General features: G+C 45.6%; 1 protein-coding gene across 1 annotated transcript in view; it reads left to right on the top strand.

Annotated features, from left to right (window-relative positions):
* The first annotated feature begins 2,268 nt into the window (after positions 1-2,268).
* The window catches only part of LOC125169845 (cationic amino acid transporter 3-like), a 33,866-nt gene continuing 16,020 nt past the window's right edge, over positions 2,269-20,114 (top strand). The window contains exons 1-2 of the mRNA XM_047865635.1: positions 2,269-4,972; positions 16,280-16,360. The gene's annotated coding sequence lies outside the window, so the exon portion shown is untranslated. The remainder of the gene's footprint in view (positions 4,973-16,279; positions 16,361-20,114) is intronic.

Genomic DNA, 20,114 nt, shown 5'->3' with positions numbered 1-20,114 from the left:
CAAAGAACCAGTTTCTGGTTTCATTGATCTGTTCTACTTTTTTTTTTTTTTTTGATAGAATTGATTTCTGCTCTAATCTTTGTTATTTCCTCTCTTCTGCTGGTTTGGGGTTTTATTTGCTCTTCTTTTTCCAGCTCCTTAAGGTGTAAGGTTGGGTTATGTATCTGACCTTTCTTCCTTCTTTAGAAAGGCCTGGATTGCTGTATACTTCCCTCTTATGACTGCCTTTGGTGCATCCCAGAGGTTTTGGGCTGTGGTGTTTTATCATTTTCATTGGCTTCCATGTACTTTTTCATTCCCTCTTTGACTTCTTGGTTAGCCCGTTCATTCTTTAGTAGGATGTTCTTTAGTCTCCAAGTATTTGTTACCTTTCCAATTTTTTCTTGTGGTTGATTTCCAGTTTCATAGCATTGTGGTCTGAAAATAAACATGGTATTTTTTTCCTGCTCTTTCTTTTGGGGTGCATTCCTTTGTTTCATCATTTTGAAGGAAGAAAATAATAAGGTAAAAAATAAAATTATAAAATTAAAACCAGCACAAAAAAACGAATCAAATAAATGATGCTAGATACTAGGTGTGTTTTGATCTGGTTGTTAAAAGGAGCTTGATAGATTAGAGAGAAAAAGGGGGGGGGGAGAAAAAAATAAAAAGTTTGAAAATTTGAAAAAATGACTACAATGAAATAGAATAAAATGAAATGATGGAAGTAAAATAGAATTTGAAAAATTTACCAAAAAGTAAAAAATATAGTAGAAGAAATTAAAGAGAAATATTTTCAATAAAAATTCAAAATAAAAATAAAGTTTTTCTTTCTGTATTCAAGAAAAAGAAAAGAAACGAAAAAGAAAAAAAAAAGAAAACTGAATAGATGGACCAGAGAACAAACTGAAATAAAATGGAAATTACGTCTTTTTCTCCGAGAAGTCAAACTATGAAGTACCTTATCGTCCATAAACTAAGCAGGAGAGACTTGTGGTGTTCCTGAAGAGGGACGGTGGCCCAATTGGGTGGGACTCTGTTCCCTATTAGATGGCACTGCTTAGCTTACTGCAGTGGATTGTTGTGGTCCTTTTAGGTGTGTATGTGCATGCGTGGAGGCAGTGAAGATGGCATCACCCACCTACCTAGTCTCTAGTAAAGAAGCTCTGTTCTCCCTGATCAGCAATTGCACACCTGTCCTTTGTCTCCAGCTTCCTTCCACTCCCCGTTTTTACACTGTCCATGACCAAGCCCCAGGCAACACCACTCTCCCGAGTTTTATCTCAGATGCGGCTGTTTTTCCTCACTCCTCTCTTCTGAAGGACTGCGGCTTTGACCCACTCAGACCTTCTGGGGGAGTGACTCAGTGAGCAATGGCTGGGTGCTAGCCACATCCAGGAATGTTCACGGGACTGTCCTGCTGCTGATGGCCAGAGACTGTGGCTGGGTGCCAGCCCTTCCCAGAAAAAGTTCATAGGATCATGTAGCAGCAGCATTTCAGGGATTATGGAAAATCACAACACACATCTGACACCAGGCTTCATCCTTAATGAACTTGTTCCAGCAACAGTGAATGTGATTGTTCTCCTAGGTCCACTGGGGACCTTTGCCTGGGGGGAAGCCACACAACTTCTATTAGACATCCTCCCAGCAGGGGAACCACCTCTCCCTGTGTGGTCTGAAGACCCCTGGACTTCACTCTGCTCCTGGGGATTCACCCTTCTCACCAGAGCACAACCAGGTATCTAGCTGTGGAGTTTCAGACTCTGCACTCCCTCTGTTTATAGAGTATCTATAGAGAGGGAATTAAAACCCTCTCCTTTGTCCCTTTTTAGTTCAGTCCCTGTGGCTATTTCCACTTTTCCACTGTCTCTCCAGCTGCTTTTGGGGGAGGGATTCCCATATTTTCCACCCGCCCATCTCTATCCTCTCTCCACAAGCAAAACAGCTCCCTGTTCTTCTTGGCCTCTCTCTCCACCAGTTCACCTCTCAGTGCTGTGTACCTGCTGAGTTCTGTGGTTCAGGTTGTGCAGAATTTTGTGCTAATCCTCAAGTCAGTTTTCTAGGTGTGCAGGTTGGCTTAGTGTTGATCTGGCTGTATTTCATGGATGCAAGAAATACTTCCTTGCTGTTCTGCCATCTTGGCTCCGACTCCCCACATGGGAAACATTTCAAGGGCCATGTGTGGATCACATGACTGCTGAGGTGATCCTGAGGGAGAAGCTCTTCCACAGTGGGAGAAGTTACAGGGCTCATACACTGCGCGATCTTGTCCTGATGCACACGTGGTAGCTCCCTGGGTCCATGCACTTACAGTGCTGCAGGCACGTTGTATATGGGTAGGTCTCCTCTTCTGAAGCTACAGCTTGTCTTGGCTCAGGTTGGAGACGTCATGGAGGCCTTGCCACGCATGTCACAGGTGTGCTTCTCCTGGATGTGCTTTCTACAGTATGTCCAGGTTACCCTCTACCCGACGACCAGGGTCTTTCCCTCCCCCGCCAGCTCACTCAACTGGAGACACTCAGGGGATGCAGGGGCACCACCGTGGGCATCTCCATAGCACCTGAGGAGTGCTGGCTACAGACCTTGGCTCGTGTGTAGATGGCCTGATGCCTCAGGATATAGTAGCCATCTGGAACTCCTTGGCACAAGGGCACATGTTTAGGACCCCTTGCTCTTTGTCCTCTCCCAGGCAGGTGTGACCCAGGCCACAGAGACCATTGAGATTGGGGCTAACATGGCAGTAGCATGGCTGTGGTGATTGTGTCCACAGAGACAAAGGTGTGGCCTAGGCATGTGGCACCAACACTGGTGGGGGCAGGGGTGGGGACTTCAGTGTGGCTGTGTCCATTGTCAAGCGGGAAGCCTGGACAGGGACACAACAGCAAGGGCAGCAGTGGTGGGGCAGACTCCTGGGTGGCAGTGAGAACCCAGAGCATGTGCACCTGGAGGAGCCCGGCCGCAGGGACTGGTGCCTGGCTGGTGGTGCTGGCACGGCCTGGAGTGGAATCCCCTGGGAGATAAAAAGGGGAACTGGAGCTCAGTCCTGACCTGAAAGGGGTTCTGGGTGTGATTAGGTAGTGGGTGGAGGGGTTCATGAGGCCACCTACCCCAGGGAAGTCCAGGCCCTGCTGGGGAAAAAGGGTGGCAACAGCGTGCTAGGGAGCACAGGAAACATGGCCTTGGCCACTGACGGGCCCCAAGGGGCTCAGTTGGAGCCAGGAGCACAAGCCCCAGAGGGCCCAACCCTGGTCTGACAGACTGGGTCAAGCTTAAAATGTGGCCTTAGGGCCCCCAGGCTGCCTGAGCACCTCTGCTGGACTATGGGAGGTAAGGAAGGAAGGATCCTGGGCCAGTGTTTTCACTACCTGGTGATTGTCTGGGGACCCTGGTATTTCCCCAGCCACCCTACCTCTACCCAAGGCAGTGAATAACACAGGGAGAAAGGGGAAAAGATTGCCCTTGGGACCCGATACAAGGATACACAGACCCTCCTCCTGCTTTTTCCCTTATTTCTCTGAAGCAGATTCACATTTGGGAAAAATCCCAGCTTGAGGCAGAGGAAGATAGCCTAGGAATATTGCACCAGATACCAATGAAACCCCCAGGTCTCCCTCCCCTAGTGTTCTGTCCTGACAGCGATCCTTCCAATTCCTTCCTGTCTCCTTTGCCTCCAGGAATTTTGGCTCTGTAGTCCTGGCTGGGCCACTCATCCACAACCAAGCATAGCATCTGGAACAAAGGAGGTGCTTAATTAGTGCGTTTGGTCCATGCCTATGGGAGATGTGTTAGGGCAGAGTCAATGTGATTTGTAGGCTTTCCTCAGGTGGAGATTCTTCCTGACATCTGTAGCAGTTCTTTCTGTTCAAATTTTAATGTTCTGTCTTAGTATAGTTAGTATAGACTCTGTCCCTTTAGGGTCCTGCTGCTACTCTTCTCTCCCTTCCGTCCATCTCCACTGCAGTGTTTAAGGAACCTAATTTAGGGTTTAGGGAAATCTCAGCACTATCAAGAGAAGGCAGTGGTGCCTCTTTTCCATGAGACTGATGGCTTCTTGGACCCATCACTTCTTCATTCAGCCCTCGGTCTTTAAGTAGGCCTCACTTTCTCCATCTCTGAGAAGTCTTGGCTTCTGTTTGATGATTAACATTCTCAGAAATGTCCTTTGGTCACTGTTTCAGGGTCTTGGAAGCCCTATGTTTTGAATGTCTAGAGCAGGAAGCTCTCTAGGTAGGAACTATATCTTTTTCTTTACTTCCTCCAACAAAATGTCCAATGCATGTTCAGTTAGAATATGCTATGAATGCTGAGTGTGTCAGGAAATCCCTTGAGGTGAATCTTAAGCACATTACCTTTTAGTTTTAATCCTGGCATGAAGTGAATGCTGAATGAGGGAGTGGGGATATGTGGTGTGGATAGAGGAACCTAGTAGGAGATTGTGAAAGGTGTCTTTGGTGGTGCATCTATCCTTGTTACAGGACTGCTGAGTGGGCTCCTTAGCTGCATCTAGGACTGGCCTCCAAATCACCACAGGCTGGTTCCACATGGCTCCCCAGACTCTCTTCCTGGCAACTGGGACATCCTCCATACACTGAAAACTTGTTTACTTCTACAAGCAGATCTTGGTCAACGAAGTTTCCAAAAGTTCCATTTAAGCTCTCTGTCCACCTCCTCACCCATGCAGGGTCCCACTAGTTTTCCCACTTCCAGCTTTCCTCCAGGATTCTGCCTAATCTACCTCCTTCACAGTTCCCCACCCTTCTCATGAGCCCTCCTCCCAGGCACACCAGCACTCTGATGGCCCTGCCTCCTGATGGCTCTGCTTTCCTGAGGGCCTGGCCTTCCCAGTGCCCCAACTCCCTGAGGGCCCCGTCTAAGCTCCACCCCAAGTCCTGACTCTGCTTGTCAAGCTCCTTACCTCCTTCCCTCTCTCTTGGTTTGACTTGCACTTTCTTCTCAGGCCTTTCTCCTCTGATACAGAAACATCACACGGGTAAGTGATTTCTCGTGTTTATAGATTTGACATGAAAACTGAGACAGAGTCAGAGAGGAAGAAGGGTGGGCATGAAGTACAACTGCCTGTGAAAGCCCTGTGGGGTTTAAGCAGAGGATATTTTATGGCACCAGAGTTAGACAGTGGATTGGGAGAGGGGGCTGCAGACAGGCCTTGTGAATTTGGGAAGGGCAGGTGGGTTTGCTGGGCTCAGAGTGATTTGGAGGCCTACACTGTGTTCTCTTCCAGACCAGAAAGGTTCTCAGCAATCCTGAGGAAAATATGAGTTAGGGGAAGTCATTCTTTGGCAGTTCTCCTCCCGAGTCCTTCCCACCTCTTTTTACTGCCCTTCTTCCTGGTCTTTCCTTTCTGACCTGGTACAGAGCTTGCTTTATTCATCTTTGTCTTCCCCACAGGGCCCAGCACAGAGTATGCTTAGACATGTTCCTTGAATGAATGAAGATTCTTCCTCCTGGCTCTGGTGTCTCTTTCATGTTTTGCCACGTTTTCTCACTGGAGATTCTAAGAGGCTCTGTGTCCTATCTTCTTAGGGAGGACATTTCTGTGGAGCTTGCAGAGTAGCAGGTCTAGTTTGATAAGGTGGTCCACCATCACCAGAGGGGATGTGACTGTTTTCTTCCCAGATATTCAAGGAGCTACATATCTATTTTTATTGCTGAAGGTACCTCCCTGCCTTTCTTATCTAATTAAAAAAAAATTGCCTGGTGGGGATTGATTATAGGCCAGGTCAGGCTGTAGGAGGCAAGATTACCAAGTTCCCCTGGGGTGTGGCTGCTTAGTGGTCTTTCAGTCACTTTAAGAAGGCTTCTCTGTGGTCCCACACATGTTATAAATGACTGCTAAATAACCTTGAAACTTAATGGCTCTGTTATTTCTCTTGGATTCTATCAATTTCATGTACATGATAGGCATATTTCATTGATTGATAAAGAATTGGAGGAGAAGCCTGAAATAGGTCTGTCTTCCTGGGTTTCCAAGAGGAAAAAGAGAGTTTGCTGTTATCTCAGAATATATTTGCAACTCTTTAACTTTAAAGGCCTTGGGAGTCTTAAACTATTCTCCACCCTCCACCCTCCCCAGTGCCATGTACACTGTGGGCTGTACCCAGCACCAGAAACCCAGATAACAGTTATCCATGCACAAAACCCGTTTTATTAATTATATGTGGCAAATGTCAATTTCTAGGTTGTCTTTCTTGTTCCCTCTAGCAGTTAGTTCTTGGGCAACTTCTCTCCATTATCAATGGATAGGTGTTATGTTCTTCTTGAAGCAGATTCATTTTAACATTAATTTAAGCAAAAGCATGTGGAAAGGCCAATTTCCTTCACATGTATGCACTAAATTGACAAATGTGATTTTTAGAATATATTTTCATTTTATCCTCCTCCTTTTTTTTTCTTGTATTATTCCAGAAATCACAAAGCAGAGTGGGGAATAGAAATACCTGGGGAGGAGGGATAAAGAGTGTCCTTTAAATAGTGGTGTAGATTTGTTGCCTGAGCTGGGGTAAGGAGGATGAGTCTTGAGGGAGAAGTCATATGAATCTATATTTGAACAGGAACTCAGGACTTTGATGCAGGATACAAGTTTCATATGACTCGGATGATCTAGTGTCTTTCCTACAACAAAAGAAAGCAAAACAAATTAACTGTCCAAGGGAGATGATGGCGGTGGGGAGCAGCTACCTAGGGCTATGAGAAGAACCAAGCACAGTGTTTTGAGAGAGAACAGAGAGAAAGAGACAGCCGAGTACTTACACGGAGGACAGGAGTACACATTTGAAGATATGAAGTAAGGTGACCAGAGAGAGTCAGCCTTTCCTAAGCCACCTTGTATGCAGTGAATTACTGAGGATATATATTGGGAGGAAGTACATGGAAGAAGGAGCCATAACCTCTGACCACTCACAACTACTAGTCTGAAAGTAGAGACAGGATGTAATGTTGGGTGGGACCACTGGATGGATAGATTCTTAGATATATAGATCAGGGTCAGATCCTTACAAGGAAAGGAAGGATCTGAGGGGGAAAAACAAAGCTGCTTAGGATGACTTCTTAGAAAAAATGATTGTGGATCAATGCTCATTATAGACAAAGACCATCCCACTTTGCAGGGTTTTTGTTTGTTTGTTTTCATTTTTGGAAAATTAGGTGGACAAGAAGTTGGATTTCCTTCTACTCCTCTCTCCTGAGAACTTTTATTAGGTGTTCTGTGTTGACAGGATTTGGAGTTGGGAAGAAAGAGTAGTCAATTGTAAGGGAATCAGAGAAGAAACTGATTTTCATCATTGACATTCATGTATCACATCACTTTCCAGTCCCTTAATTGCACACCCTTCCTGGATTATCCCAGATCTCTTTTTGATTCCTGTTTGGAAAATCTAATTCTGATTCTTCCTGGTTGCCCATGTAATTTCTGAATACCTCTAGAAGCAGAAGTTCAGGCTTTCCTGATTTGTCAGGTTGATCATCTTGTTTGGTGTAATAGAAACGTTAAGAACTTCCAAAACTAGATTCTGACTCAAACGAAACCTGTAAATGTGTCAAATCATGAATGAGGAGTGTCACACTTAACTCTATCTTCTCTGTAATTATTCCAGAAGGACTAAAGAAGGGTGCCTTGTTCACAACCATCCCAGAATATTACTAGATTATATGGAGTCCATATAGCCTCTAGAGAAGCCCTGGCTCTCTGATTGTTTACCCAAATAATGGTGCAATGATACTAGTGTGATGTCTGCATGTGGCAGGGACCCCATAGATGTTGTGAGAAAGAAGCAAAAATGTTTTGTTCTATATTTACATAGATTTTGACCTATAATTGAGTGGATGGATTTGGTTTACCTACAGTTGGTCTGGGGTGTGTTAATTTGCATCAGGATGGGTTTTCACTGAATTGCAATTCAGCCTCTGCCAGACTGGGATGGGATTTGAGAGGTGTAGTGCTTTGTTAGTAGGGCAGGTGGGTGAGTTGGAGGAGGTGGCTGTGTTTCCTCTTGGTCTAATGAGTGGACAGTTTGGGGTATGCTATGCCTTCAAGTTAAAGTCTTGGTTGCACCTAGTAATATATCCTTGCAGAATTAGCTTCATTGAAAGAACATGAAGCAGTTTATATCCTATGGAGTTTTAATTTTAGAAAGCTTCTTCCCAGTAACATGCAAACAGAATACAGTAGCAAGTAAGATCCTTGTTGGAAGGATGCCTTTTAAGTGATTCATTTGGTGGGGTTATTCTCAGAAGACTCCTGGGAGATAAGTTTGGATATGAATTTTCTTTAGTATAAGCTGAATTTGTTTACTTCATATTTCTTTCCAACCTTTGAGGGAAGCTATCTGACCTTTCTTCTCTTTACCCAGGGGAGAAGTTAAACCTTTATTACTACTGCAATAGTTTCACTTTCTTTTCCTTTTCAGCAGAGACCAAGACTGAGAGTTGTTGTTGTTGTTGTTGTTGTTGTTGTTGTTATTATTATTATTATCATCATCATTATTACATCTTCCTATCTAGTTCCATATTAATATCTAGTTCCAAGATTCAGCGTTAGTGTTGTTATTATTACATCTTCCTATCTGTTTCCATATTAATATCTGTAGCAAATATTTGAAAGGATCTATCTAGTTGGGCAAATTGGATTTACTAGTTCCAGGTGTGGTGGAGTTCGTTTGTACTTTTTGGTGGGGGACATGGAAGGAGGGTCTAAAAGAGGCTCTATTTATTGGATCGTGGCCCAAGCTGAGTATGTAGCTTGAAATATTGTTTTTTTGGGAAACCGTTATAAACAATCCCAAGATGGGGTAATTCTTCCCTCTTCCATGCAGTCTTCTCAGGCTGACACACGGTACACAGAAGATACTGACTAGTCTTTTTCACAATGGAAAATGAGGTCCTTAAATACTTTTACTTCCATCAACTATGAAGCCATCTGGGATTTTCACATGCTATTGTCTTGAGTATTCATTTCTGACTTAGGAACACACTTCCTCATTTATACTTTATGTATCTTTTACTTCTTTTGCCAGATGGGGAGGTATTCATGAAATGTCCTTAACTGAAAATTCGCAGATAGCGGAATTCTGTATTTGCCACCATTGTCTTGCACTGTGTGTAACTCAGTGCATGTTGATTTCTGAATAATGGTGGTGGTGTTGATAATTTAGGGGAAAAAATGTTGCTTTTTCTTGAGTTTTTTTTCCCCACAAAGTATCACTGTGGTGCCTGAATTTTATAATTTGGAATTGTCTTTGTATTCATTTACATTTAATTGAAAAATTATTTTTAATAGGTTGAATCCAGTGTTTCTCACGTGGACTTTTTGTGGTATCGGCTTGAGGGACCATCCAAAGTCTCACTTTAGACCCAACCCCAAGTACACAGAGCCCATCTGTGTAGTTATTTATAGATAGTATAAGAAAAATGGTAGCAAATACAGAAAATTATTTTTCTGGGAGCTTACAATATAAGGGCATTTGATGGATACCTCCCTATCCAACAGAAACAAGTGAAATCCTATTCTACACCCCATTAAACCAATTGACTATTGTCCCACTCCTCTCTTCTACAGGCCAGCCTTAAATGTAGTTATTGCAGTTTGAGTATCGTGTCATGTTTTCTAATGCCAAAACATTAGAATACTTATTTTACAAATAAAGTAAAGCAGTGAAAGTAGTAAAACTCTGTGTTGTCTGTCTGTTCCATTGTCACACATTACAAGGATGACACTGATGTAAATCATGAATGTCTCTGATGATGTACATTCTCTTGGCTGACTTAAGTTACTTCCTTTGTACTTTGACTTTGTTGTGGTGAAAGAGACTTGGAATTCAGTTCTTGTGTCAGGTCTCTGACATCACCAAATTGGGGTATAGATCCTGGGGTACTTCTTGGCTGTCACCAGTTAACTCTTTGCACCTCAGGCTTCAGCTGGGGATAAAAGGCAAGCTAAAAGCATCATCAGGCAGAAGCTGTGCTCCTGGGCTCCACCTCAGCACTTACTGTTTCTACCTTCTTAGAAGTATGGGGATTCCTTAAAAAATGAAAAAATAGAACTACCCTATGACCCAGCAATTGCACTAGTAGGTATTTATCCAAAGGATACAAAAATGTTTATTCAGGGGGCACATGCACCCCACTGTTAATTGCAGCGCTATCAACAATAGCCAAATTATGGTAACATCCGTAATGTCCATCAACTGATGAATGGATAAGGAAGATGTGGTGTGTGTGTGTGCGCGTGTGTGTGTATACATATATATGTATATATATATATATATATATATATACATATATATGTATATATATATGTGTGTGTGTGTATGTATGTGTATATATACACATACATACATACATACATACATACATACATACTGGAATGCCACTCGGTGATGAAAGAATGAAATCTTGCCATTTGCAACTCTATCCATGGAACTACATGGAAGGTATTATGCTAAATGTAATAAGTCAGTCAGAGAAAGACAGCATATGATTTCACTAGTGTGGAATTTGAGACACATAACAGATAAACATAGGGGAAGGGAAGGAAAAAATAAGATACAAACAGAGAGGGAAGCAAACTAGAAGAGACTTTTAAATACAGAAAACAAACTGGGGGGGGTGATGTGGTAGGGTGATGAGCATTAAGGGGGGCACTTTTGGGGATGACACTGAGTGTCATATGTCAGTGATGAATCGCTGATGAATCCTTTATCCTGAGGCCAAGACTACACTGTACATTAATTAACCTGAATTTAAACAACGACAAAAAATAAAAGTACTAGGCATTTTCAACTTTCCTCCTCCTCATCTTTGTCATCTTCTCAGCTGATGCTCTCTATACCTGCTGCACACATCAGTCTTTTGTCTCCCAAGCACATTGCAGCCCCAGATTCTAAACCTGGCATTTCCTTCCTTTTGATTTTGCTTGGTATTCTCAATCTCTGTTTGCATTCTCCTTCCATAGGTCCTTAGGCACTGGGAGGTTCTGGATACACTCTATTAGACTATGTGCTTCCCCCCACCCCTCAGGTTTCTAGTCTTATGTGTCTCTCTTCTCACATCCCAGATAAGGGCCCAGTCTTCTCCTCCCTTGGGATGCTTTTCATCCCTGTGGGCTGGATTCACAGAGTGAGTCCAGAGAATGGACACTGAGAGGTGCAGAGAGGTTGAAATCCAAGAGCAGAGGGAGGTCTTGGGGGATAGGACAGCAAACTAGGCTTCAGCATTTGGGGCTCTCATATAGGCTGTGTAATTCTTAAGAATGTTTGTGTTTACTGGAGGAGGGAAGCAATCATCTCCCTCCTGGAGCTTAAGCTTAGAGGAGAATTAATATCCTAAAGTTCAGAGAGACTGTGTTTTGTTGCCTGATGTAGGACACATTATGTGGAGGCCAATCCCACGGGGAAAGAAATAGCAGTCAAGAGAGAGCTTTCTTTTTTTTTTTTTTAATTTTTAACAATTATTTATTTTTGAGAGGCAGAGCATGGCCAGGAGAGGGGCAGAGAGAGAGGGAGGGAGACACAGAATCGAAAGCAGGCTCCAGGCTCTGAACCATCAGCACAGAGCCCGACATGGGGCTCGAACTCACGAACCGCAAGATCATGACCTGACCAAAGTCAGCCGCCCAACCAACTGAGACACCCAGGAGCCCCAACAGAGAGATTTTTTTAAATCCTGTTTGGTGTGTGTGTGTGTGTGTGTGTGTGTGTGTGTGTGTGTGTATTTCTCTGGTTGTAGCACTCACCAACTCTGCTCTATGGAAATCCTTTCAAAGTGCATTCTAACTTTCTTTTGCTAAAATTAACCCCATCTCTAGCAGAGGCAGTTTCTGAAGTACAGGATTTGGTCCTGTGTGCTTCATAAACGATGTGTGTCCATGGGTGGGGGAGAATAAAGGGTAGAACTTGGAGAATAAATGTAATTACCCAGTTCCTGGCTTTAATTACATGGAAGCCCTGGACATCTTGAACTTTATTAAACTTTTAAATGTCCATAGGGGTGGGATGGACCTGGTGGGTTTTGCTTCCTAGATTTCTCTGAGGACTTTTCTGGAAGGTTCCCTCTCCACTCTCCCTCCTACTGCTAAAGAGACTCTTTCACCTCTGGCTATTACCAGACATCTGGCCTCTGGGACCTTCAAATGTGGCAGGCAGAGATGAGGGTGGGAAGAATAATTTCCCTTTAGATTGCTTGAGTTAATGTTCTTAGGGTCTCCACTGGCCCTGGGAGGAGCTGGGGGAGCTAGTCTTTGCACAGCCCCAGGAAAGCCTGGGGAAAAAGACAGGGACCAGTGTTAGGTCTTTATACTTTTGCGTAGTTGCTTCTTCACTGGTCCCTTGAAACCCAGATTCAAGCATGTACACAGGTCTGAAAGTTTCTGTTCTTTGCCTCAGTTTCTCCTTTTGTAGGTTGCATATATAGATTTGTGGGGTCTTTTAGTTTAGAGCTGCTTGAAGGCATTGATGGAGACTGCTCAGAAGGTGTCTACATTGTTGACCCCGCATGAATGGACAGTCCCTAATATCTTATTTTGCTTATATTTTGCATGGTGCTTATTTAGCTCTCAATGCAGACATAGTCCTGGTCCTTACCCTCTTCTCCCTCTTCCCCACATGATCGCTAATCAGTCTGTCCCCAGCACTTTCTCCAGAGCCTGTCAGCCTCCCTTGCCTGCCTGCCTTTGTTTCTCTTCTCCTTGGCCCCCACTCTCCCTTGCACTGGTTGTGATGGGCTGCATTAACTGTGAAAGATTTAGCACTGGGCTCAGGGGTCTTTTGTTTGTAGCATTTGGGGGGCAAGGGTAGGGGAGGCAGTTTTCATATCCATGTAGGGGTTTCTGGGATCCTCAGGTTGGCAGTGGGAGAGAGCCTGAGGCAGCAATGGCAGCAGCTTCACCCTGTCAACTTTCTGGGCACATCCTCTACCCAGCAGCACCTGAGAGGGGACCAGCTCAGCAGGGAGCAGATGAGATGGAAGAGGGTCATAGAGCAAATATACGTACCCCTCCCTGGCCTGGCTCCCTCCTTCTGCTCCACACTTACCTGCTTCTCTCTCTTTGTCCTCCTCTCTCCCCACTCCTCACCACAGCCCTGTCTTCTTCCTTCCTACTTTGCCTCCTTTACCTTCATCTCTGTGAGTCAGATCTGTTTGTCTGTGGGCCTGTCTCTCTGACTGCCAATACTTTTTTGTCTCTGATTTTCCAGGACTGAGTCTGCCCTCAGCTCTTCCTTCTGGCTGTCTCCCTCCCTGCTTCCCTCCCTCAGTCTCTGAGGGTGTCTCTTCCCATCACATCTTTGTGAGTTTCATCCTGCGTGCCTTTTAGTTTCTCTTACAAATCTCCTCCCATCTGTCTCCTTTTTCTGCCTCTCCATCCCTGTTCCTTCTCTTGCCCTCCCTTCCATCTCTCTTCCTTGCTTCTTTTATCTGTGTCTTCCAGCCTCTTCCCCTTTCTCTGACTCACCACCTGCCTCCTCACCTCTTCCCTCCTCCCACCCCTCAAGGTTCAGACACTTCATGTGGAATCACCTGCATGGACTCCACTTTCCAGGTCCCCACATTGTGTCCCCTCCTCCAGGAGAGACTTATGGCCCCAGCTCTGTATCCTCTGATTTCTCCCCACCCCCCCAGTGTTGGTCACTTCTTTTCCTTTCTTATTTTTTTTAACATAATATATTGTAATGGGGTCCACACAAAAGGAGGGAGTGAAGGGTGAGGAACATGCAGTGGACACAGAACACAATGACATGGCAGGGCCACAGTTTCTGTCCTGTGGGAGGGGCATGGGAAGAAAAGGCCAGGGCTGGAGCTAGGGGTCAAGTGAGATGGAGACACTGTGACTGTATCTCTCTACTTACAGGAAGCACCTATCATCCCTAGATAACCCATTTACCCTGTACCCTACAATCTATCTCTTGTCCTGCCTCTGGCCCTAGTGGCTCCTTGTTTTGCTCCTCTTGATGTGTTTTGCCCTGATAGTTATTCTAGTAGAATGATATTTAGGTCCTGACCCCAAACAACCCACCTTATGAACTGACTACAGTTGCCTTTCCTGCTTCTGCCCCTTCTCCAGTCTCACATTTTGTAGTCTCTGGGACAGAATCTTTCATTTCCCTATTTCTCCTCCTCCCTCCCACTTAAAACAATAAAAGCACAAACTCCTCAGGGAGAGGCAGTAGACAGTAGTGGCAGTGGAAGGGGGAGACGAAGGACCATCAAGGAGAGGTTCACTAATCCCTGGAAAGGCAGGCCAGGCAGAAGGTACAGGGAGGAGTGGGGGTGAGGGCAGTGGCTGCTCCTGTCCTCTGTCACCCCTGCCCACTGTCCAGGGGCTTTACCACAACCGAGGGGACAGGTTTTTGTGGGGTCACATCCGATAGGGAGGAAAGAAGAGCAGGATAAGCAATTTGTAAAAACCTAGCAAGTTCCCCTAAGAAAGATTTCTTCCTCCTTTCCTTCTGGAAGCTCCTTGTTTGGGGGAGGGGGCAGGAAGAGAGTGGAGGTGGTGGGAAGAGAGAGGGGAAGAGGAGAGGTTTCCAAGAGACTTTCCTTCGCTTTCTACTCTCTCTTTCCCTCAAAGGGTAGCTCAGCAGGGCTGGGATGGGACAGAAGTGGCTGAGAGTCAAGGGCACCCCCTTGGGCTGAGAGGGAGCCCACAGCTGGGGATGTGTGTGCCACTGCAGCTGCTGCCCTAGGACAGATTTTGCTTGTACCTTAGTTGTAGAGCTCATAGACATGGTGAGGGTCCTGACAGTGCCCCTTCCTATGGTCCGAAATATAAGCCAACCTGGGCATCTTGCCACATATATGACATGGCACTTTCTCCTCATGTCGTACAGTGTGGGGCCTCAGTGGGTCCTTCTTGGAAAAAGCTGCCTCACATGGGTCACATTTGAAGAACCATCTAGAAAGGGCACTTGTAAGACATGACTGTTCAGATGATTCTGAGGGAGAAGCTTTCCCACAGTGGGAGCAGTTTCAGGGCTCGTGCACTGCACCATCCTGTCCTGTAGCATGCATGCATGTGGTAGCTCGCCCGGTCATTGCACTTTCAGGGCTTTAGGATTGTTGGCATGGGTAGTGCTCTTCCTCCAAAGCCACAGCTTGTCTTGGCTGGGGTGGGAGACGTCACGGAGACCTTGTCAAGCATGCCATATGCATGCTTCTCTTAGATGCTCTTACCAAAGTGGGTCCGGGTCATCCTTCTCCCACCACCACAGTGGCCCCTGTGGCCCCTCTGACTACTCAACTGCCATGACTCTCATCTTTCATTCCCCTGCCATACTTCTCAGCTCACCCAGGTATGCTCAGGAGACTTAGGGGACCATGCTGGGCATCTCCATAGTACTGGAGGGGACCCGGCTGGCCGTGGCTCTCATATGGAGGGCCTGATGCCTTCAGAGGTTGTAAGCATCTGGAAGCCTTGGCGTAAGGGTGCATGTGTAGGGCCCTTTGCTTTTTGTCATCTTCTCCCAGTCAACTGCGACCAGGGCCACAGCCACCATCCAGGTTAGGGCTATGACAGTGGTATCATGGCTGCAGTGTTGATGGCCACAGAAACAGGGGCCTGTTCTGGGATACTGGCATGGACACTGGTGGGGGTATGTTGGGGCTTCAGAGCCACGGTGTCCACTGTGAAGGGAGTGGCGGGGCCAGGGGCCCAGGAGGAAGGCCAACAGTGGTTGGGGAAGACACCTGAATGGCATTCGGAAGCCAGAGCCAGTCCACCTGGATAACCCTGCAGTTTGGGGGGCTTTGGCTTGGATGGGGCAATGGGCAGCTTGGAATAAACTTGGCCAAGTCTTGCATGGCAAAGAAGAGGGACTGGAGCTCAGTCCTGACATGCAGGGGGTTCTATGGGAGACCCTGTAGTGGGTGTAAACTCATGAGGTCAACCACCAGGAGTGTTGAAGGTCCTGCTGAGGAAGGGGGAACAGCAACATGCTAGGATATGGGGGAATGTGGCCTAGGCCACTGAGGGGCCTCACAAGGCTCAGTGGGACCAGGGATATAAGCCCTGCAGGGTCCAGGCTCTGGGTCAAGTCTAAAGCATGGCCCTAGGGTCTCCAGGCTGCCTGATCACTACTGCTGGCTTAAGGCAGATAGGTAAGTAGGACACCTAGGCAAGTTCTTCTCATTACCTGCTGATTATCTGGGGTCCCTGGTATTTCCCCATCCCCTACCTTCTACCCAGAAGGTAGTGAATAGCATAGGGAGAAAGGGGAAAGATTGCTCTTGGGACCTGATACAAGAACAGACTGAATCTCTCCCTGAACCCACTCTTCTTTCCCTCAAGCAGATGCACATCTGGGAAAATCCCACCTTGAAGCAGGGGAAGACAGCCTAGGACTCTTGGAACAGACACAACTGAAACCTCCAGGTGCTCCTTCCCTACTGTTCTATCCTGACAACCATCCTTCCAAGCAAAGCTTATCTCCTTTGGTTCTAGGAATTTTGGCTCTGTAATCCTGGCCGGGGCCCTCATCCACCACCCAGCATAGCACCTGGAACATAAGAGGTGCTCAATAGTGCCTTTGGTCCATGACTCCTGGAGATGTGTTAGGGCATGGTCAATGTGACTTTTTGGATTTCTTCAGTTGGAGGTTCTTTCTGACATCTGGAACAATTCTTTATGCTCCATTTTCAATGCTCTGGCTTAGTATACTCAGTATAGACTCTGTCCCTTTAGGGACATCCCATTACCCTTCTCTCCCCTCCCTCCACCTCCCCCTCAGTTTTTAAGGACCCTAATTTAGGGTTTAGAGGCATTTCAACACTATTAAGAGAAGGCAGTCATGCCCTTTTTCCTGGAGACCCGTGCCTTCTTGGGTCTATGACATGTGCATTCAGCTCTCGGTCTGTAAGTAGGTCCTACCTTTTCCATCTCTGAGAAGTCTTCCCTCCTCTGGAAGACTAATGTTCTGGGAAATGTTCTTTGGTCACTGTTTCAGGGTCTTGGAAGCCCTGTTTTAAATGTATAGAGAAGGAAGCTCTCTAGATAGGGACTATATATTTTCCCTTACTTCTTTTAGCCCAGTGCTCATTGCATATTCAGTTAGAATATGCTATTAACTCTGAATGACTGTTTCAGGAAATCCCTTGTGGTGAAGCTTAAGCCAGTTCCCTTTTAGCTTCACTCCTGGATTGATGGGAATTATGGGTGATGCGTTGGGAGTGGATGGAGGTGGTAGAGAAACCTAGTAGGAGATTCTGAGAGAGGTGGCTGCTGGGGAGGGTACTTCTACCCTTATTTAAAGGACTGCTGAGTGAATGCTTTAGCTGGATCTGGGACTGGCCTTCAATCACCATAGGTTGGCTTCACTGGCTTTCTACCTTCTCCTCCTGAAAACCAGGATCTCCTCCATACCTAGAGCTCTGGGAAGTTTGTTTGCTTCTAAGTTTACATCTCAACATCTTCTTTAGGAACTCAGTCCATTTTCTTACCCACGGAGGGCCCCTCTATTCTTCCATTGCCCACCTCCAACTGTAGGATTCTGCCTAATGTACCTCCTTTAGAGTTTCCCACCCTTCCCCTTTGCCATACTGCCTGACACCCCAGGCTCATAATAGTCCTGTCTCCTGATGGCCCTGCCTCCCTGAAGGCCCAGCCACTTTAGGGCCCCCTCTAACCTCCACTCCAACTCTTTACTGTGTTTAGCCAACCTCTCTCCCTGTTCATGAGTTTTCCTTGAATATTCTGCTCAGGTCTTTCTCTTCTGAAGCTGAAACAGTCCACAGGTAAACAATTTCTTCTGTTTATAGATTTGGCAAAAAAAAAAAAAAAAAAAAAAAAGTGAGACAGAGCCAAAGAGTTCTAAGTTCACATCTTGAAAGAGTCTTATTTAAGAATTCAGTCCATGGGGAGCCTGGGTGGCTCAGCTGGTTGAGCGTCTGACTTCAGCTCAGGTCATGATCTCATGGTTCATGAGTTCGAGCCCCATGCCAGGTTCTGTGCTGAAAGCTAATAGCCTGGAGCCTGTTTCAGATTCTGTGTCTCTCTTTCTGTCCCTCCCTCGCTCACACTCTGTCTTTCTCAAGAATAAATATTAAACACTAAAAAGAATTTTAGAGAAAAAAAAATAATTCAGTCCACTTCCTTATACATGCAGGACCCCAAAATTCTATCATTTCCCACCTCCAAATTTAGCATTCTGTCTAATCCACCTCTTTCACACTTTACCACCCTTCACATGTGCCCTACTGCCAGGTACCCCTTGCCTCCTGATAGTGCTGCCTCCCTACAGACCCAGCCCCCTTGAGTGTCCCCTCTAAGGTCCACTCCAAGCCTTGACTCTTCTTGGCTAACTTCCTTCCCTGTCCATGGGTATGGATTGAATCTTCTTCTCAGGTCTTTCTCCTCTGAGGCTGAAATAGCCCATGGTTAAATGATTTCTTCTGTTTATAGAGGTGGCAAACAAACAAACAAAAACTGAGCCAGAGCCAGAGAGGAAGAACAGGGCTGGCTTGGAGTGCAGTTGGCTGTCCAACCCCTGTGTGGTTTGAGCAGAGGGTCTTTCATGACTCCGGAGCTAGATTTTGGTTTGGGGGTATGTGTGTGCAGCCAGAAGCCTGGTGAGTTTAGGAAAAGCAGGTGTATTTGCTGGGGTTGGAGTGATTGGGAGGCCTACACTCTCTTCTCTTCCAAACCAGAAAGGCTCTTAGCTCTGCTGAAGAAAATATGAGTTAGGGAAGGTTATTCTTTGGTGCTTCATCTGGAGAGTGCTTCCCACCTCTTTGCCCTGTCCTCCTTCCTGGCCTCTCCTTTCTGACCTGGTGCAGAGCTTACTTTATTCATCTTTGTCTTTCCCACAGGATCCAGCACATAATATGTATAGACATGTTCCTTGAATGAAGATTCTTCCACCTGGCTCTTCTACCTCTTTCATGTTTTGCCACACTTTCCACTGAAGATTCTGAGTCTCTGTGTCCTGTATTCTTAGGGGGGACTTTGGCATTGAGTTGGCAGATTAGCACGTCCAGTTTGATGAGGTGCTCTCCTGTCACCAGAGAAGAATTGAGGTTCTTCTTCCTCTGGGCTCTAGGAGTTAAATATCTATTTTTACAGCTGCTGAAGTTACCTCCCTGCCTTTCTTATCTAATTTAAAAAGTGTGGAGTTGACTGATTACAGGCCAGGTCAGGCTATAGGAGGATAGATTACCAAGTGCCCCTGGGGAGTGTCTGCCTAGTGGTTTTTAAAACACTTTAAGGGGTACTTTCTGAGGTCCCAAGTATATTACAAATGAGTGAGTGCTAAATAACCTTGAAACTTGATGGGTCTGTTATTTCTCTTGGAATCTATAAACTTTATGCACATGATAGGCATATTTTATTGATTGATAAATGTTCAGAGGAGAAGGCTGAAATATGTTGGGATTCCTGGGTCTCCAAGAGGCAGTTTGCTGTTATCTCTGAACACATTTGCAACTCTTTAATGTCAAAGGACCTTGCAGTCTTAAACTGTTCTCCCCTCTCTCCCCTCCCCACCACCGTGTACACTGTGGGCTGTACCCCAACACCAGAAACACAGGCAACACTTATCCATGCATGACACTTTATTTTATTTTTTAAATGTTTTATTTATTTTTGAGACCAAGAGAGAGCACGAGTGGGGGAGGGGCAGAGAGAGAGGGAGACACAGAATCTGAAACAGGCTCCAGGCTCTGAGCAGTCAGCACAGAGCCCGATGTGGGGCTTGAACTCATAGATCGCAAGATCATGACCTGAGCCGAAGTTGGATGCTTAACCAACTGAGCTATCCAGGTGCCCCGACACCTGCTTTATTGACTATAGGTGGCAAATGTTTCTTTCTAGGTTGTCCTTCTCTTGCCCTGTAGCAGTTCTTATGCAACTTCTTTCTATTATCATTTGATAATTGTTATATGCTTCCCAAAGGCAGATTCATTTTAACATCAATTTAAGCAAAATCATATGGAAGGGCCAGTTTCATTCACAAGTCTATTTCAAGTATAACTCATAAATATGATTTTTGGAATATATTTTATTTTATCCTAGTCCTTGTTCTTGGATTATCCCAGAAATCATGAAACAGAGTGGAGATTACAAAGAACTGAGGAAAAAGGATAAAGAGTGTCCTGTGAAAGTGGTGGTACATGCTCTTTGTTATAGATCATGT

This window comes from Prionailurus viverrinus, chromosome B4, assembly GCF_022837055.1.
Source record: "Prionailurus viverrinus isolate Anna chromosome B4, UM_Priviv_1.0, whole genome shotgun sequence".
Lineage (NCBI taxonomy): Eukaryota > Metazoa > Chordata > Mammalia > Carnivora > Felidae > Prionailurus > Prionailurus viverrinus.
Note: the sequence above shows the minus strand (reverse complement) of the source record. Positions and strands in the feature narration are given on the sequence as shown.